Source organism: Sminthopsis crassicaudata, chromosome 2 (genome assembly GCF_048593235.1).
Source record: "Sminthopsis crassicaudata isolate SCR6 chromosome 2, ASM4859323v1, whole genome shotgun sequence".
Taxonomy (NCBI): Eukaryota; Metazoa; Chordata; class Mammalia; order Dasyuromorphia; family Dasyuridae; genus Sminthopsis; species Sminthopsis crassicaudata.
The window spans coordinates 363515985-363529174 of NC_133618.1; the positions used below are offsets into that span (position 1 = coordinate 363515985).

The 13190-nt window shown below is 31.1% G+C and overlaps 1 protein-coding gene across 2 annotated transcripts in view; it reads left to right on the forward strand.

The window, feature by feature from the left end:
* LOC141556597 (organic cation/carnitine transporter 2-like) overlaps positions 1-13190 on the forward strand; it is a 68576-nt gene that overhangs the window by 13432 nt on the left and 41954 nt on the right. The window lies entirely within an intron of this gene.

Below are 13190 nucleotides of genomic sequence, written 5' to 3' on the forward strand. Positions count from 1 at the left end.
TGTAATGGAATATTATTGTTCTGGTAGGAATCACCAGCAGGATGATTTCAGAAAGGCCTGGAGAGACTTACATGAACTGATGCTGAGTGAAATGAACAGGACCAAGAGATCATTATATACTTTAACAACAATACTATATGATGATCAATTCTGATGGACATGGCTCTCTTAAACAGTGAGATGAACCAAATCAGTTCTAACAGTGCAGTAATGAATAGAACCAGCTACACCCAGCGAAAGAACTCTGAGAAATGAGTATGAACCACTACATAGAATTTCCAATCCCTCTATTTTTGTCCACCTGCATTTTTGATTTCCTTCACAGGTTAATTGCACATTATTTCAAAGTCTGATTCTTCTTGTGCAGCAAAACAACTGTATGGACATGTATACATATATTGTATTTAACATGTATTGGTCTACCTGCCATTTGGGGGGAGGGGATAGAAGGAAGGAGAGGAAAAAATTGGAACAAAAGGTTTTGCAATTATCAATGCTGAAAAATTACCCATGCATATATCTTGTAAATAAAAAGCTATAATAAAAAAATTTTAAAAGCTAGAAAAAAATTTATCTTCTCCAAATAAATACCAAATTTGAAATTCTGAAAATAACAGGATAAATTAATAAAATTGAACATAAGAAAACTATTGAATTAATAAATAAAACTAAGAGTTGGTTTTATGAAAAAACCAACAAAATAGATAAGTCTTTAGTTAATTTGATTAGAAAAAGGAAAGAAGAAATCAAATTGTTAGTCTCAAAAACAAAAAGGGAGAACTTTATGCTAATGAAGAGAAAATTATGGCAATTATTAGGAGTTATTTTGCCTATATGTCAATAAAGTTGATATTCTAAGTGAAATAAAGGAGTGCCTATAGAAATATAGATTTCCCAGATTAACAGAAGAGGAAATAAATTGTTTAAATAGACCCATCTCAGAAAAAGAAATAGAACAAGCTATTAACCAATTCCCTATGAAAAAATCTCCAGGTCTAGATGGATTTACATGTGAATTCTACCAAACATTGAAAGAACAATTAATTCCAATATTATACAAACTATTTAAAACAATAGGGGAAGAAAGAATCCTAACAAATTACTTTTATGATATAGATATGGTGCTGATACCTAAATCAGGTAGGGTGAAAACAAAGAAAAAAATATAGACCAATTTCCCTAATGAATATTGATGCTAAAATCTTAAATAAGATATTAGCAAAAAGACTACAGAAAATCATTAATACATCATGATCAAGTAGGATTTATACCAAGAAGCTGTTTCAATGTTAGGAAAACTATTAGCATAATTGACTATATCAATAATCAAACTAACAAAAGCCATATGATTATCTCAATATATGAAGAAAAAAAAATTTGATAAAATCCAACATCCATTCCTATTAAAAACACTAGAGAGTACAGGACTTTTCCTTAAAATGATTAGTAGCATTTATCTAAAACTATCAGCAAGCTATCATATGTAATGGGGACAGACTAGAACTGTTCCCAATAAGATGAGGGGTGAAACAAGGTTGGCCACTATCACCATTACAATTCAGTATTGTATTAGAAATGTTAGCTTTGGCAATAAGAAAAGAAAAGGAGATTAAAGGAATCAGAGTAGGTAATGAGGAAAGCAAATTATCACTCTTGATGATATGACAGTATACTTAGAGAACCCTAGAAAATCAACTAAAAAACTAAGAGAAATATTTCACAACTTTAGTAAAGTTGCAGGATACAAAATAATTCCATATATACCATCAGCATTTTATGTATTACCAAAAAAAATCCAGCAGTAGTAGATACAAGAAGAAATTCCATTTAAAATAACTATTGATAATATAAAATATTTTGGAGTCTATCTGCCAAGGCAAAGTCAAGAACTATATGAACAAAACTATAAAACACTTTCCACACAAATAAAATCAGATCCAATCAATTGGAAAAATATTAAGTGTTCATTGGTAAACTGAGTGAATATAATAAAAATTGACAGTACTACCTAAATTAGTCTACTTATTTAGTGCCATACCAATCAAACTCCCAAGAAATTACAGATCTAGGAAAAAAAATAATAATTCATCTGGAAGAACAAAAGGTCAAGAATTTCAAGGGAATTTTTTTTAAAATGCCAATGATGGTGGTCTAGCTATGTCAGACTTAAAATTGTATTATAAAGGAACAATCATCAAAACCCTTTGGTACTGGCTAAAAAATAGAGTAGTCGATCAATGGAATAGGTTAGATTGACAGGACAAATTAGTCAATGACTATAGTAATTTAGTGCTTAACAAACCCAAAGACCCCAGCTTTGGGGATAAGAACTTGCTATTTGACAAAAAAAACTTTTGGGAAAATTGGAAACTAGTATGGCAGAAACTAGGCATTGACCCACACCTAACACCATATACCAAGATAAGATCAAAATGGATTTAGACATAAAAAGTGATATTTTAAAATTAGAAGAACATAGGATAGTTTACTTCTCAAATCTGTGGAGAAGGCAAGAAGTTGTGACCCAAGAAGAACTGGAGCTCATTATTGAACACAAAATTGATAATTTTGATTACATACAAAACTAATAATATAGACAAGATCAGAAAGAAAACCATAAACTAGGAAAACATTTTTACATTCAAGGGTTCTGATAAAGGTCTCATTTCCAAAATATATAATTGACTCAAATTTATAAGAATTCAAGACATTCTCCAATTATTAAATAGTCAAACAATATGAACAGTTTTCAGATGAAGAAATTGAAATCATTCCTAATCATATGAAAAGGTACTCTAAATCACTATTGGTTAGAGATATACAAATGAAGACAACTCTGAGATATCACTACACACCTCTCAGAATGGCTATGATGACAGGAAAAGATAATGATGATTGTTGGAGGGGATTGGGAAAAGTGGGACACTAATACATTGTTGGTGGAGTTGTGGAATGATCCAACCATTCTGGTGAGCAATTTGGAACTATGCCCAAAGGCTTTCAAACTGTGCATACTCTTTGATTCAGCAGTGTTTCTACTGGGCCTATCTATATCCCAAAGAGATCTTAAAGGAGGGAAAGGGATCCACATGTGTAAAAATGTTTATGGCAGCCCTTTTTGTAGTGGCTAGAAACTGGAAATTGAACGGATGTCCAATTAGAGAATGTCTGAATAAGTTGTGGTATATGAATGTTATGGAATATTATTGTTCTGTAAGAAATGATCAGCAGGATGATTTCAGAGAGGCCTAGAGAGACTTACATGAACTGATGCTTTATGAAATGAGCAGAACCAGGAGATCATTATACACGGCAACAACAATACTATATGATGATCAGTTCTGATGGACATGGCTCTTTTCAACAATGAGATGATTCAAGCCAGTTCCAATGAATGGTCTTGTGATGAAGAGAGCCATCTATTCCCAGAGAAAGGATTGTGGGAACTAAGTGTGGATCACAATATAGCATTTTCATTCCTTTTGTAATTGTTTGCTTGCATTTTATTTTCTTTCTCATTCTTTTCCCTTTTTGATTTGATTTATCTTGTGTGGCAAGAGTATTGTATAAATATGGGCATACATTGGATTTAACATATATCTTTACCATGTTAAACATATATTGAATTACTTGCTCTCTAGGGGAAGGATGAGGAGAAGGAGGACAAAAATTGGAACACAACATTTGCAAGGGCTAATGTTGAAAAATTATCCATGCATATCTTTTGGAAACTAAAAAGCTTTAATTAAAAAAAAGAAACCTATTTTAAAAGGAGATGCAGGTAGAGTAAAAATAAAGGAGTAAAGTAGAATTTATTATGCTTCAGCTGATGTGAAAAATGCAGAGGTAGTAACTGTGATCTCATAATTAAAGCTAAAATAGACTCAATTTTAAAAGATGAACAGAGAAACTACGATTTGATGAGGTACCATGGATAATGAAGTAATATCAAAACTAAATCTATATATGCCAAATGATATAACACTCAAAGTTTTAAAGAAAATCTAAATGAATTACAGGTGGAAATAGATGGCAGAATTATAACAGTGGGGTACTTTAACCTTCCCCTCTCAGATCTAAATAAATCTAACCAAAACATAAGTAAGAAAGAAATCAGGAAAATGAATAGAATCTTAAATAAGCTAGATATGATAGATATCTGAAGAGTAGTTTATGGTATCTTTACAAAAGCTGACTATATTTTAAAGATGGAAAGTATATAGTTAAATGTAGAGAAGCAGAAATATTAAATGCATTCTTTTCATATAATAATGCAATATTAATAATATTTAACAAAGGATCATTAAAACACAAATTAAGAATTCATTGGAGACAAAATGACCTAATCTTAAGGAATGAGTATGTTAAAGAACAAGTCATAAAAATGATCATTTTATTAAAGAAAATGGAAAAATGAGACAAATGCCAAAACTTATAGAATGCAACAAAAGCAGTAATCAGAGGAAAACTATATCTCTAAATACTTATATCAATAAAATAGAGAAAAAGCAAAACAATGAGTTGGTTATGCAATTCAAAAAACTAGAAAAACATTTAAAATCCCCAATTAAACACTAAATCAGAAATTCTAAAAATTAAAGGAGACAGTATAAAATTGAAAGTGCAAAAAGAGAGAGTTAAGAAATAAAACTAGGAGTTGGTTTTATGTGGGGAAAAAACAATAAAATAGATAAAGCATTGGTTAATATGATTTTTTTAAAAAAAGACAACAAATTGCTAGTATCAAAAATGAAAAGAGCAAATATACCATCAATGAGGATGAAATTGAAGTAATTATCAGGAATTATTTTGCTAAATTATATGCTAATAAATGTAACAATTTAAATGAAATGAAGAATACTTTTTAAAACTTGTGTAGATTAATAGAGAATACCCAAATAAAGCTATTTTAGAAAAGAAAATTGAAAAAGACCATAAATTAATTTCCTAAGAAAAAAAATATCAGAACAAGATGGATTTACCAGTAAGTTCTACCAAACATTTAAAGACAACTAATTTTAATATTAAATTAGTTATTTGGAATAACAGACAAAGAAGGAATTCTACCAAACTTCTTTTTTTTAAAATAAATATAGTGCTGATATCTAAACCAGGAAGAGCAAAAACAAAGAGAGAAAATTATATACCAATAGCATTAGGGAATATAGGTGCAAAAATCCTAAATAAAATACTATCCAGGAAACTGCAATAATGTTGATCAAGTGGATTTTATATAGGAATGCAGGGATGGTTTAACATAAGGAAATTTATTAACATAATTGATTACATCAAAGACAAAAGTAACAATCAAATGATTATATCACTAGATTCAGTAAAACCTTTTGACAAAATGCAGTACTCATGCCTATTAAAAACACTTCAAAGTATAGGTATAAGTGGATTTTTCCTTAAAATGATAAGAAGCATTATTTATAATGAGAATAAAGTAAAATTCTTTCCAAGAACTGGGCATCAAAGATATCCATCATTACCAATATTATTCAATCTTGTATTTGAAATGCTAGCAGTAGCAATAAGGAAAAAAAAAAAGAAAAGAAATCGAAGGAATCCGAATTGGAAATGAGGTAATAAGCTATCTTTTTGCAGACAGTTATGATGATATATTTGAAAAATATTAAAATTTTAACTAAAATCTTATTTGAACCAATGAATAATGTTAGCAAAGTAACAAGATATAAAATAAACCCACATAAATTATTAGCATTTCTATGTATCACCAGCAAAGCCTGTAAAGAGATACCCCATTTAAAATAACTAGAGTATAAAATAGCTAGAAGTATACCTTTTGCCTCATATTACCTTATCAGATTTATGGATAGAAGAAGAATTTATGAATAAACAAGTTTTGTGAGATGTAAAATGGATAATTTTGATAATGTTGAATTCAGAAGGTTTTATACAAATAAAACCAATGTAGCCAAGAAGAAAAGCAGAAAATGGGAGAAATTTTTATAGACACTTTCTCAGGTAAAGATTGCATATCTCAAATATATAGAGAACTTTGTCAAATTTATAAGAATTCTCTAGTTGATATATATGGTCAAAGTATATGAACAGGAAGTTTTTCAAAGAAGAAATCAAAACTACATATGAAAAATTCTCTAAATCATTTATTAATTTAAAAAATGAAAATTAAAACAATTTTAAGACCTATTAGATTGGCTAAAGTGATAGAAGGGCAAATGACAAATATTGGAAGAGATATAGAAAAATAGGGACATTATTGCTGTTAAAACAATCATTTTGGAGAGCAATCTAAAATTTTGGTAAAACAGTATCAAATTGTGTATACCCTTTGATCCTGCAATACTGCTATTAGGTCTGTTCTCCTAGGTGATCAGGGAAAAGGGAAAAGTACCTATATATTATAAAATGTTTATAGCAACTCTCTCAGTGGTGACAAATTTTTTTTTTTTAATAAAAAAAGGTAAATTGAGCAAATGACCATTAGGGAATGGCTAAATGTTTAAACAAATTCTAGTATATGATTGTGATGGAATACTGCTCTGCTGTAAGAAAAGACGAGCTGATTGATTTTTAGAAAAAATCATGAAATAATGAAGAGTGAAATGAGCAGAACCAAGAGAACATTATTTGAGAACAAATTTGGCCATATTTCAAAGATTTTGATTTGTAGTATTTATAGTTTAATCTTCAAATTTTGTTCATTTCCTTTTGTAATTATATTCTTATTTAATTCTAATTTTGCTAAATTGTTTCTAAAATAGTATGTATATCATTTTCTATTTGCTCATTCTATTGGTCATTTTTTGTATATGTGACTGTTTCTATGAAAGATCTGTGAGCATTTGAGATTTTTAAAAAATTATATTCTTTACTTTTTTCCATTTTGTTTTCTCCAGACATCTGTTAATTCCAATTTACTTATTTTTTACTTCAATCCTAGTTTATTAAAATTTAAGAAACAATAAATGACTGTGTAGTCTATTCAAAGGGCATTTGTTTCCTGTTTCAGTAAGATATTAAATTACTTGATTCAGATCATTTTATGGAAATAATGTAATTGAAATGAAGATGTTGACTCATTTTTGCTGCAGAGCATTTTAAACTTTGTTTTGCTACCATTTTAAGTTCTTGGATGTGAAATCATGATCCTAATCCTTTCCTAATGAGAGAAAAATGAAATATATGCATGTTAATGACATTGGGGGGAAAATAGGAATAAATCTTAAAGAAAGTAGGAAAAGAAAAAGTAATCAAAATATTAATAAACAAATTATGAATATAAAAATGCAGAACAATATGAGAAGACCTTTATTAATTGATGACAGTAAGCAGTATCATGGGAACAATATGTACAATTAGTAAACCAATGTAAATGAAAAGATCAGTAAAGGAAAGTCAAAAAGAATTTTCCCCATTCCAGACTGAACTCTTTTGTGACAAAGAAAACAAGCACAAACCTTAATACAGTGAAATTTGATCATATATAAAAGTCTGCCTTAACAATCTCCTTGCCTACCTCTTTTCTGTGAGCAGAAGGGAACGTTTTGTTAGTAGTGATTATTTTTGCTTAACTGGTTTTCATAGTTACAATTGAAGATTCTCTTTTGGATTTGTGTCAAGGAGACTTAGGGTAAGTTTATAAAAAGACTGTCATGTACAAACAGAAGAGATCAATAAAATGATTTTAAAAGAAGGTGATAAATAAAGTAAGCTTCTAAAATTTTTGATAGCTTTTATTTCTCCAAATATATGCAAAAATAGTTTTCAATATTAACCTTTGCAAAACCTTATATTCCAAAATTTTCTTCCTCCTATGGACAGCAAGCAATCCAATATAGGTTAAATGTTCTTTTAAACATATTTCCATAAGCATCATGCTGCACAAGAAAAATCAGATCATTCACAGGACAAAATAATCAATGATTATAGTAGTGTTTGTTTGACAAACCCAAAGACCCCAGCTTTTGGAATAAGAACTCACTGTTTGACAAAAACTAGTGGGAAAATTGGAAATTAATATGGCAAAAACTAGGCATCAACCTATACCTAACATCATATACCAAGATAAGGTCAAAATGGGTTCATGATTTAGACATAGTGATATTATAAGCAGGTTAGAAGAACATAAGATAGTTTACTTCTCATCTGTGGAGAAGGAATTTGTGACCAAAGAGAACTAGAGAGCATTATTGAACACAAAATAGATAATTTTGATTATATTAAGTTGAAAAGTTTTTGTACAAACAAAACTAATGCAGACAAGATTGGAAGGGAAGCAATAAATTGGGAAACATTTTTACATTTAAGGGTTCTGATAAAGGCTTTATTTCTAAAATAGATAAAGAATAGACTCAAGTTTATAAGAATTCAAGCCATTCTCCAATTGATAAATGGTCAAACAATATGAACAGACAATTTTCAGATGAAGAAATTGAAACTATTTCTAGTCATATGAAAAGGTGCTCTAAAATCAGTATTGATTATAGAAATGAAAATTAAGACAACTCTGGGGTACTACTACACACCTGTCAAGATTGGCTAAAATGATAGGAAAAAATGATGAGGAATGTTGGAGGGAATATGAGAAAAAGAGGGACACTAATACATTGTTGGTGGAGTTGTGAAAGAATCCAACCATTTTGGAGAGCAATTTGGAACTATGCCCAAAAGGTTATCAAACTGTGTATACCCTTTGATCCAGCAGTGTTTCTACTGGGCATATATAATGGACAGAGATCATAAAGGAAAGGGACCCATATGTGCAAAAATGTTTGTGGCAACCCTTTTTATAGTGGATAGAAACTAGAAACTGAGTGGATGCTCATCGGTCGGAATAGGTTATGATATATGAGTGTTTTGGAATATTATTGTTCTATAAGAAATGATCAGCAGAATGAGACAGAGAAGCCTGGACAGATTTACATGAACTGATGCTAAGTGAAATGAGCAGAACCAGGAGATCATTGTGCATAGCAACAAGATTATATGATGATCAATTCTGATGGACATGCCTCTTTCCAACAATGAAATGATTCATGCCAGTTCCATAGATCTTGTGATAATGAGAGCCATGTAAACCAAAGAGAGCACTGTGGGAAGTGAGGGTAGATCACAACATAGCATTTCCAATCTGTTTTCTTGAATTTTATTTTCTTTCTCATTTTTTCTTTACTTTTTGATCTGATTTTTCTTGTGCAGCAAGATAATTGTAGAAATATGTTTGCATATATTGGATTTAAAATACATTTTTGCCATGTTTAATATATGTTTTATATATTGTACCTAGGATATACTATAAGATATTTAATATGTATGGGAATGCCTGCCATCTAGGGGAGAGGGTGGAGGGAAGGAGGGGAAAAATTCGGAACAGAAGGGAGTACAAGGGATAATGTTGTAAAAAATAACCTATGCATATGTACTGTCAAAAATGTTATAATTATAAAATTAATAAAAAAAAACACATTGGATTACTTGTTATCTGGGGGGAGTAGGAAGAAAGGGAGGGAAGAAAAGGATTTTTCAAGAGTCAGTGTTGAAAAACTATCCTTGTATATGCTTTGAAAATAAAAAATTTTAATATAAAATTAAAAAGAAAAATCAGACCAAAAGGTGAAAGAAAAAAAACAAGCAAAAAATGCTATGTTTTGATCCATATTCAGTCTTCATAGTTCTCTATCTGGATATGGATAGTTCTTAACATCACAAGTCTGTAAGAATTGCCTTGAATCATATTATTGTTGAAAAGAATCAAGCCCATAACAATTGATTATCATATAGTTTTGTTGTTGCTGTGTATTATGTTCTCTTGGTTCTATTCACTTTGCTTAGCATCAGCTCATGTCTTGATTTGCATTTCAATAATAGTTTTGAAAATATTTTCATATAATTAGAAATGGCTTTAATTTCATATTCTGAAAATTGTCTTCATATCCTTTGGCCATTTATCAGGTATTGGCTAATGGTCTGTATTCTTTTTTTTTTTTTTTTTTTTTAACAAAAATTTTATGCATAGGTAATTTTCCAGCATTGACAATTGCAAAACCTTTTGTTTCAACTTTTCCCTTTCTTCCCCCCCACCCCTTCCCCCAGATTGCAGGTTGACCAATACATGTTAAATATGTTAAAGTATAAGTTAAATACAATATATGTATACATGTCCAAACAGTTATTTTGCTGAACAAAAAGAATCGGACTTTGAAATAAAGTGCAATTAACCTGTGAAGAAAATCAAAAATTCAGGTGGACAAAAATAGAGGGATTGGTAATTCTATGTAGTGGTTCATAGTCAACACCCAGAGTTCTTTCACTGGGTGTAGCTGGTTCATTTCATTACTGCTCTCTTGGAATTGATTGCTTCATCTCATTGTTGGAGAGGGCCACGTCCATCAGAATTGATCATCATATATTATTGTTGTTGAAATGTTCCTGGTCCTGCTCATTTCCCTCAGCATCAGTTCATGTAAGTCTCTCCAGGCCTTCCTGAAATCATCCTGTTGGTCATTTCTTACAGAACAATAATATTCCATAATATTCATGTACTATAATTTATTCAGCCATTCTCCAGTTGATGGGCATCCACTCAGTTTCCAGTTTCTGGCCAGTATAAAGAGTCTGAAATGGCCTGAATTCTTAGAAATTTGAGTCATTTTTCTCTATATTTTAGAAATGAGGCCTTTATCAGAAACACTGGAATTGTGTCTTGTGAATCTAATCTATTCCACTGACCCATTACTCTATTTCTTAGAGAGTACCAAATGGTTTTAATGACTGCTGCTTTATAATTTAATTTTAGGTCTAGTAGGCTAGGCCACCTTCCTCTGCATTTTTTTTTTCATTAATTCCCTTAAAATTCTTGACCTTTTGTTCTTCCAGATGAATTTTGTTACTATTTTTCTAGTTCTATAATTTCTTGACAGTTTGCTTGGTATGCCACTGAATAAGTAGATTAATTTTTAGGTAGAATTGTCATTTTCATTATATTAGCTCAGCCTATCCATGAGCATTTGATATTTCTCCAGTTGTTTAGATCTAACTTTATTTGTGTAAAATACATTTTGTAGTTGTGTTCACATAATTCTTGTCTTTGTCTTGGCAGGTAGACTCCCAAATATTTTATGTTATCTACAGTTATTTTAAATGGGATTTCTCTATCTCTTGCTACTGGACTCTGGTGGTAACTTATAGAAATGTTGATGATTTATGTGAGTTCATTTTATATCCTACAAGTTTGCTAAATTTGTTAATTCTTAGCAAGTTTTTAAAAGACCATTAAAATTAACAAATCAATGACTAATGTAAAATTTTAAAAGGAGGGAAAGAGAAACATGGAAAGGAGGGAACACAAATTTCCCAAGAAGAAAAAGTGAGATGGCTATAATTAAGTAATATTATAAAATCAGGTGATATTATATTTAGCTGTGTGTAGATGGGTATTTGCAAAAATGTAAAATATTGGGGGCAATGAGGTGGCACAGTGGACTTCTGTACAGCCCTGGACAAACTGAATCAAAATCTGGTCTCAGATTCTTGACCTTTGATTAGCTTTGTGACTTTGGACAAGTCTTTTAATCTCAGTTGCCTCATTTCCCCCCCCCCCCCAAAAAAAAAAAAAAAAAACAATTTATGTGTGTGTCTGTTGTTCAAATTAACAAAACAATAAATAGACAATTTGGACTAATTTTAGAAGAAGCATATCTCCCTCTTCAAGTCATTAATGAAGTCATAAAAAGTAGCTAAAGAGAAGATACAAATAGATACATAAGTTAGACAAAGTAACACCATAAATTAAAGAAGGAAGGAAACTATAATCTTTCAGATCTATGGGTTAAAAAAAAGAATTTATGATCAGACAAGGGATAGGGAAAATTACAGAAGACAAAACAGACAATTCTGACTATATAAAATTGAAGTTTCTGCACACACACACACACAAATAATGGATCTAAAATGGGAAGTCAAGTAAGTTTCTCTGATAAAGGTCTCATTTCCCAGAAATATAAGGAACTGAATCAAATTTATAAGAATCAGCCATTTCTCAATAGCTAATGGCCAAAGAAAATGAGCACATTTCAAAGAGAGAAATACAAATTATGAATAGCAATGATCAAGCCTACTTCTTACCTCCTAATAAACCCCTGAGTATCTCCTAATTAATTCTAGGATATAGAGGTGTTCTGTAGCTATGGAGCACCCACCAACTGACTCAGAAATCAGAGAAAAAGATGCAATGGAAGAAGCCATTGCTTCTCTTTCTCATCATACTGTTGTTAGTCTTTTTATTCTTCCCATAATTTTCCTTGCAGGGTCAAGGCTAAGACTGGAGGGGATGATGCCCCAAAAGCTCAATTTGAAAAGTATAAATGTTGTAAATGTTTTGTACTACTTTTGATAGTCCAGGTTGGGTATGCTATGCTCAGGGGACACGTCACCATTAGGTTATTTGCTGATCCAGAGACAGTGAGAAGTCTCTAAGCTTTTGAAATCATTAATAATAATAACTGTAGTTAAAGTCTATCTAGAGGTTTCTACATTAAATGTTGAGAACATAGACTAATTCTTTTGAGTGTTAAGTTTGTGTCTAAAGACAGATCTAGGGCAGCAAGATGGCTTAATGGATAGACTGCTGAGTCTTGGATCAAGAAAACCTGAATTCAAATGTGACCTCAGACACTTACTAGTTGTATGACCCTGGATAAATCACTTAACTCCATTTGCTTGCGTTTCCCCATCAGCTGGAGAAGGAAATAGAAAACTACTTCAGTATCTTGGCAGAGAAAACTCCAAATATGATTATAGAAGAACTACTAAAGAACAAGAACAGGCTTAGGACTCCCTAGCTATACCCAAACAGCATCATTCCTTTTAGGGAACTAGCAACTCTCAGAGGGTTTTAGAGGTCTGCAAGATAGAAAGAGAGGATGGGCTAGGGAAGGTGGAAGAAAATAAGACTAGGGATGGAGATGAGGAAAAAACAAACCTGGCTCCAGAGACAGGTGTTTCACTCAACCATCTTGGCACCCAGCAGTGTTCAAAACTAGCTCCTTGTTAGGTTGCTTAGTGCTTTCTGTGGCAGACATTTTTTTCAGTTGCTTTTGGGGAATTGGCAGTACTCCCTGTTAAGAACTTCAAATGGATATAGGGCATGTGCTGATCCCTATCTCTGAAGTTGGACTATTTAATGAATGCCCTAAGAACTAGAA